An 8,841-nucleotide genomic window follows, 5' to 3' on the forward strand; every position below is an offset into this window, starting at 1 on the left:
TTATGTCAATATTCAATTGTCATTATTTTTTATACTCTTTTTAGTATAATTAATAAATAACTAATATTAATGTTAATCATATTATATTATTTTATTATTACTTAGAAAAATTTTATATATACACACTTGAAGTTTTATTTTTTATTAATTAATTATACAATTTCTTTAAATTATGATTAAGTTATTAATTTCCTAATTATGTATATATAAGTTACAAATTATTTAATTATTATATTTTAATACTATAATAAATAGTTATTATTGTTGTTGTTATTACTGTTATATTTATAAATACTTGAAAATTGTAATTTAATTACAGAAAGGGAAAATTAATAATTAATTAAACTAATTTCTTAATTTTACCTAATAAAAATATATACTAATTTTATCTATGTTGCATTTTTATTTTCTGATAAAGAAATGATCCATATTTTTATAAAATAAATTTAAGAGGAGGTAAAATTTTAAATTTATTATATTTATACTAATTGGTAATTTTTAATTAAATTTATTAATAATTATTTTTCTATATTTCCTGAAAGTTATAATATATAATTATTATATAATTTAATTTTGTAAATACAATATATATATATATATATATATATATATATATATATATATATATATATATATATATATATATATAAAGTATGAATGTGTTTATAGAGAAATGACATGTAGTACTTTTCTTAAAAAATTTGTCAGATATATTTCAAAAATTTATAAATTTCTCATTTGATGATTCTTAAATTTTTTATTATTTCATTTAATTATAAAAATTTAAGAATTATACATCTTAAAATTAATAAATAATTTTGAATTATACTATAAAAATTATCACATAGAGTTAAATATTTTGTCATTTTATCACATGGAGTTAAATAATTTGTCATCTTTATCTTTTTTATATATTTAATAAATTTTAATTTACCTTGATTTTATTTTATTTTAATATGTATTTAATAAAAACATATTTTTAATTATATATTGAATGCTATATATATAAAATAAATTATGAAAAAATGAAATAAAATGTTATATATTTATTTTAAATTTTATTATTTAAATTATTATTTTCTTTGAAATTTAATTTTTAAAAAATTAAGACATTTTGTGACTAAATGCAATATTTATAAATTATTTATATTATTCTGTAAATATAACTTATTATTTAATTTTTTATTCTTTATTATTATTATTATTATTATTATTATTATTATTATACTTTAACATTTATGAGTTAAAATATTATTTTCTTTAAAATATGATTTTAAAAAAATTAAGACATTTTATGATTAAATATAATACTTAAAAATTATTTATATTATTTTTTATAAATTCATTTATGTAAAATATTATTTATCACATGTTACCTTCAGTGGTAATAATAATAATAATAATAATAATAATAATAATAATAATAATAATAATAATAATAATAATAATAATAATAATGAAAGGTAATTAATAACTATTAATTTAAGGAACATTGATTATTAATTTATAATTTCATAATTAATAATAAATATTCTCCTTTGTATTAATTATTATTTAATTTTTTTATTTCTCTTTTAATTATCATTATTATTTATAATATTACCTTAGCGTTTATGATTAAAATTACTATTTTTTAAAAAATTAAGATATTTCGTAATTAAATGTAATATTTAAAAATTATTTATATTATTTTATAAATACTAATTATTATTTTTTTATTTCTCTTATAATTATTATTGTCATTATTTATAATATTACTTTAACATTTATGATTTAAATTATTATTTTTTTAATTTTGATTTTTAAAAATTAAGACATATTATGATTAAATGTAATATTTAAAAATTATTTATATTATTTTTTTATAAATTCATTTTTGCAAAAACATTGTTTATCAAATGTTACCCTCCATAATAATAATAATAATAATAGTAGGTTATTGATGGCCATTAGTTTAAAGAAAATTAATCATTAATTTGTGATCTAATAATCAACTATCATATAATTTAATCAATTTTAAATTATTTCATATCTTTAACAAATATTTTTATTACATTGTTATATTTTTTATTATAAAATCTTTGTTAAAAAATTTGAGAGACAAAGGTGTAGTCTACATAAAATGTTATAAAAATAAAATATAGAGATTTGACTTATTTATAATTAGTATATATTATTTTTTATATTAATAATTAATTAATGCTTATTATTATTATTATTATTATTATTATTATTATTATTATTATTATTATGGCCATTTAATTGAAATGGCCAAATAAATAAGAAACATTTTACTTTTAAAAATTTGAATTTAAATGTTTTTATTACCATTTTTCAATTAAATAATATTTAGTTTTAAATTATTTTTTATTTAAAAGATTTCTATTTGTTTGTCAATATATAGTTTCATATGAGATTTTTTATACACATCAAGCACTCTTTTTTCACCAAGTATTTTTATTTCACCTAAATGTGCTTAAATATTTTTTATATTTTATTATTTCTTTCAAAATTATTAGCTATCATTCTCAAAATTTATTTATTTAAATATATATAATTAATATTTATTTAATTATTAATTTTTTAAAATTTCTTATTTAATATTTCTTAAACTTTGAATATCTTATTTCATTACAATTATATATCGAATAAAATTATAATTAATATTTTTATTATCTATATTTTATTATAATTAATTTTCATCTAAATTATTTTTAAATTTTAATTAAATATTTTTATCTTAGTGCATGAATTATCTCTTAACTATATTTTTATATAGAAGTAGAATTTTAAAGATAAATTGCAAATATAATAACATCGAAAATTTAGCTACAAATAAAGATGATTAAGAACAATTAAAGTTACACTATTAAAATTATGAAATATGCCTTTTGAAAAATAGTATGTAATTATAGTATTTATTTTAATAATAGAAAATTATAACATTTTAAAATTATAACTTTTATGAAATGTATTTATTTTATATTATAAATTTATGTAAAGTGATAACTAATTTTGTCAAATAATTATTTTATAAAAAAATTTACATTTAGATGTAGTAATTTTAAAAATAATACAATAGAATGTTATTTTTAATTAACAATAATATCATATATTTTTAAACAAGTTTGAAGTTGGGGAAAGAGCTACTATTTTCTTTGTTCCTAGAAATGCATTTGGAAATAATGTTTCTCGAACTGGTGGAGAATTAAATCCCCATAAGTTTGCAGTGTATATGGACTTCATGCTAATGGTTCCCTCATCAATGTGCTAAACATGGCTTATGTTGGTTGGAATGAGCTTGGTTTTATTAACATTGAGTTTATTGTGGCAAAAGCTAGAAACCTTTTATTGCATGTGAAAGGAGGAAATCAAACCTTGAATTGGTTTCCACTTCCAATGAAAGTGAACCCAGGAGATTGTGCTTTAGCTTGTCATTTGTTCATAGCTTGTATTCAGAGGGATTAATTTTGACAATAAGAGTTGGTTTTTCATGAATTCACCACTGATTCAGTTAGGCCTTTCATTCTCAAGATGTTGAAATTGATGAAATCAATAGGTATGCTACAAACTTGCAATGCATAACTCAACATTCTTTTGAAGTCCATTGTTGTTACCATGCCATAAAAAGTTGTGTTAGAATTATGACTCAAAATCCTAATGGGATTTAGAGAGACCTTTTCTACTTTGAGTGGGAAAAATATTCTTTAATATGATAGATGAATATTTCCTATATTGAGTAGAACTCATTTTTTTTAGTGTTATTCCTAAATTTAGTGGGATTCCTAATCAGATTAGGATTGAGGGAATTAACACTAAAAATAAGAGGATTATGGAAAAGATTATTTAGCTTTTGCCCATTGAAGAGAGTGGCTTTGCCTATGGAGAGTGGCTTTTAGCTCATAAAGTGAGGCTGTCACCCATTACAGAGAAAGGCTTTGCCCATTGATGAACAGCTCTTGCCCATTGCAGTTGCATGGAGTGAAATAAGATTTGGCCTAATGTGGAGAAAAAGCATAGAATTTAAGAGGAACGGATTCTTGTCCATTAATGAGAGGGCTCTTACTTATGTAGTTGAAGACACCCTTTGTGGTGTAGTAGCTATAGTAGTAAATATATTGGGTTATATCTAGAGGAGACTGAAAGGACTAACAAATGTATTTACTATGAGCAATGTGGGTTATCTTGGGTGTAATTGGAATAATGGATAGTATAGTTTTGAGCTTATAATTAATGATGATTATTTTATTGAAGATAGTGAAAGATGGCATGCCCGCGGATGTAGCCCTATATTGAGAGAGTGAACCACATAAATATTGGCATTTTATGTGTTTGCTTTGTTTCTTTATAGTTTATACGCTTTCGCGGTACACAATAATTGGTATTAGAACATGGGGATGATCTTGGTGAGTTTGGTTGAAGTTAGAGCTGCTGCAACATGTAGAAAGTTGCACATGCAATAATAGTGATGGTAGAGAGTTTAAATTGAGGTGGAGCTCTCGATGGAAAATCAAGAAAGTTAATTACGCGAAGATTTTTTGAAGAAAGAAGCAAGTTACACCTAAAACTAAGATTGGAGAGATTAATGATTTGAATGATTCAAGCTCAAGCATGGAGATGCAATGATTGAAGGCACCTAAGAATTTGAGGTATGTAATAGTTGATGGATTTTAAGTAAAGGTGGAGATTATTAGAATTATGACTCAAAATCCTAGTGAGATTTAGAGAGACCTTTTCTACTTTGAGTGGGAAAAATATTCCTTAATAGGATGGAGGAATATTTTCTATATTGAGTGGAACTCTTATTTTTAGTGTTATTCCTAAATTGAGTGGGATTTCTAATTAGATTGAGATTGAGAGAATTAACATTATAAATAAGAGAATTGTGGAAGAGATTATTTGACTTTTGCCCATTGAAGAGAGTGGTTTTGCCTATGGAGAGTGACTTTTAGCTCATGGAGAGTGACTTTTAGCTCATGGAGTGAGGCTGCCACCTATTGCAGAGACGAGTTTTGCCAATTACAGAGGATTTGACTTTGCCCATCGATGAGCGGCTCTTGCCTATTGCAGTTGCATGGAAGGAAAGAGGATTTGGCTTAATGTGGGGAAAGAGCATAGAATTCAAGAGGAATGAATTCTTGTCCATTGATGAGAGGGATCTTGCCCATGTAGTTGAAGATACCCTTTGTGGTGTAATAGTTATAGTAAGATACCCTTTGTGGCGTAGTAGTTATAGCAGTAAATATATTGAGTTATGTCTAGAGGAGACTAAGAGGACGAACTAATGTATTTACTATGAGCAGTGTGATTTATCTTGGATGTAATTGGGATGATGGATAGTATAGTTTTAAGTTTATAATTAATGATGACTATTTTATTAAAAATAGTGGAAGATCATAGATGTAACCCTATATTGAGAGGTGAACCATATAAATATTGGTTTTTTTTATGTTTACTTTATTTCTTTATAGTTTATATGCTTTCATAGTGCATAACAATTTGCATTATTTCTTTGAATTTTGAGGTGTTTGGGCCTCTGGATACTTCCAATTGCCTGCCAAAATGGAAGTTTGGAATGAATGCTTGGCAAATATTTTCCAAAATGGAAATTTTTATACATCAACAAGATCAATATAGGAACCTTGTTTGTGGATTACATGAATTTGATGCTAATATTATTGAAAAAGAGACAAATATGTCTATACCGCTTAAAGATTTGTACTTTGACGACGTGGTGCCTAGGATACAGTTATTCTTTTTTAGTCTATTGGAACCAGTAAACTTCTTGGTTACTATATCTAATTTGAAGCATAATAGAAGCATCTCCAATATGCTATTTGCTTATACTATATTTGTCACAACTAGTCCACCACTACAAGTTACATAAGTAACATGAAAATTGTATTGAATTTATTTTGCAATATCTTAACTCTATTAAAATAAATAAGTAAATAATATGTTAAATTTATGCATATTACTCTAGATCCAAAACAGAAGGAAACTTTAAAAATAAAGAAAAATAAAATTAACCTATTTTGGACCACACCCGAAGGCTGCCTATGTACCTCAATTCCATTTTAAAGTGGAGGATCAGATCTATATAGCTATCAACAATAACATATACACTTTCTAAAACTAAGAACTTTTAATAGTGAACTAAAAGAGCAAGTCTTACATTCTTAACTCTATTCTCAAATTATCCTTAAGATTGCTTTACAAATTCATCGACATAAGCCCTAAAATTATAATTAACTCCTTGTAAGAGGTACATAAAAAAATGAATAAATGTAAATAATAAATGTACTTCAGCAGCCCCTCAGTGCATATAACAATATCAACATAGTCAATTTAACTCTTAAGACCAAAAATTTCACAACTCAACAATAAAGACAAAAAAAGTTTAATTATCTTTAAAATTTTATACAAAACATAAATATCCTCCATGTACTCAAATATAAGTAAGCCCAAAAAAAAAAATAATTTTAAAACTATGAAAAGTCAATTTATGAAGTAAATGCCAAATGGTCTAAAGAAGCAATGATTCAAGAAATAACAAGCACTTGGAAACATGCATAAAATAATAATGGAGTAATAAATTAAACAAATTCACATTCATTTGAAAATAAGTACTATATAAAAAAGATTCCACAATTATAAAAAGAAAATGACAAAATTATTTCATAACAAAATTATTAAAAAAGTTTAGCCCAATTACATATTGGCTAAAATGATAGCTAACTCATTTATAGATCCAAAATTTAGATGGGCACAAACAAGACCTGAAAACCATCTAAATGACTCAATCCTTATGAATCAGATTGCTTAAAGAAGATCATACTATCTTATCATATAGCTAAAGCATTGTATCAAACAACTGAATTACAAAATAGAACACCTAAAACTACCATCTATTATAATCATTAGCTGTGATCTTTTTGAAAAAAAAAATCTAAATAATATAACTAGATTTCAAAAGGAACAAAATGATACTTTAAAACTGCTAATAAAGCAAGTAATTCAATTACTTATTCTAAATAAAAACAAGGTTGCAAGGATATCAACAATGCATAAATAAGTACACAAATTAAACTCTCTGGGCTATAATTTATGTAAATCATCACATATGGACCAACCTAAATCCATTCCAAAATCAAGTAGTGTAATAAAACAAATTGAATTGATCTATACAGTTACACATCAAGGACTACACAAAAATGTCAGCAAGGATTCCTATCCAAAATCTCATTTCATGATTTATCACAACCCCACACATGAGAATATAATTTCTTATTTTTTCTCAATGCTAGAATAAGTACTCAATTCAAATGATGGCAACCAATTAAATTTCCACTAGCATTCCAAAATAAAGAGGAACTCCTTAAAATTTCATACCAACAATAACTGAGACCAACACTATTCTTACGCTCAACCAAATTAACCAACATCACACATGATAATAATAACACATCTAAATTTTAAATCTACATAAGTATAGCTTCTTACGGTATAATGTGTCAAAATAATAACAATAATAATAATAATAATAATAATAATAATAATAATAACAACAACAACAACAACAACAATTAAACTATTATAGTATGTTTCTAGCATAATGGAATCCATAATAGCCAAAGCTTAATTAAAAGTGCAACCTTCATTACATTTCAATAAAAGCCCAAACTATAACTTAGGTGAACTTGATTATCATGTAATAGAGTGAAGAAGAGAAGAAAAGTTGTGAGATTAGAGAAATCGAATAACGAGTATCAAAGATAGCTTACATTTATTAGTTTTATACTTAATTTAGAGAAAACAATTGCAAACTAGCATATAAATCCTCTTTTCGTCAACACATTGAAACTTAAGCATTAGAGCATAAAGAATCGGGGATTTGGAGCTGCTCCATACTATTCACATGCACAAAATTCCCACTACCATGAACTCCCTTTAAAAATATTTACTTATAAGTGAACAAAAATACAAAAAAAAAAAAAAAAGTAGAGAATGGAATTGAAATCTTGTTGAACAAAGAAAAGATATATATATATATATACACTAAAAAGGAGGAGAGCTGGTGTAACAAATTATCCAACTAAAAAAAACAAACAATAGGAAATAAAACTACTCTCATAATCTTCTTATGGGCAATTTGATCTAGCTGCTGTGCATCATTTTACTTAAGCCCTAAACACATTGTACAGATAAATAAGCTTTACACCCCCTCCCCCCCTCTAGATGGAGACGGGCTAAAATTATAAAGTTCCATCTTGGCTAACAAATAATCAAATTAAGAAGGGAGGTTTGGTGAAAAAAATCAATGAGCTAGAGTTTTGATGGGACATGAATTATGATGATAAAACCTTTGTTTAACTGATCATATACGACATGACAGTCTATCTCCAGGTGTTTTGTTCATTCATGAAACACGGGGTTATCTGCTATGTGTTATGCAGATCTATTATGATAGTGAAGCTTTATGGCAATAATGATTGAATTTGAAACTCTTGGAGAATGTAACTGATCTATTGGAGTTCACAAAAGGTTGTAGCCATGCTATAATGTTCTGCCTCAGTTGAGGACTTGCTTACTATAATTTGCTTCTAGGATTTCAAAGAGACAAGATAGGATCTTAAGAAAATACAAAATCCCATGAGAGACTTCCATGACATGGGGCATGGGGCCCAATCCGCATCATAATAAATACAAATATAAAAGTCATTGTCAACAAGGAAAAATAATCCTTTCATAGGACACCCTTTCAGATTTGCAACACAGGAAGAGTAGCATCAAGATGCAGTTTGCAAGGTCATTGCATAAACTGACTCAACTGTTGAGTTG

This window comes from Hevea brasiliensis, chromosome 1 (genome assembly GCF_030052815.1).
Source record: "Hevea brasiliensis isolate MT/VB/25A 57/8 chromosome 1, ASM3005281v1, whole genome shotgun sequence".
Lineage (NCBI taxonomy): Eukaryota > Viridiplantae > Streptophyta > Magnoliopsida > Malpighiales > Euphorbiaceae > Hevea > Hevea brasiliensis.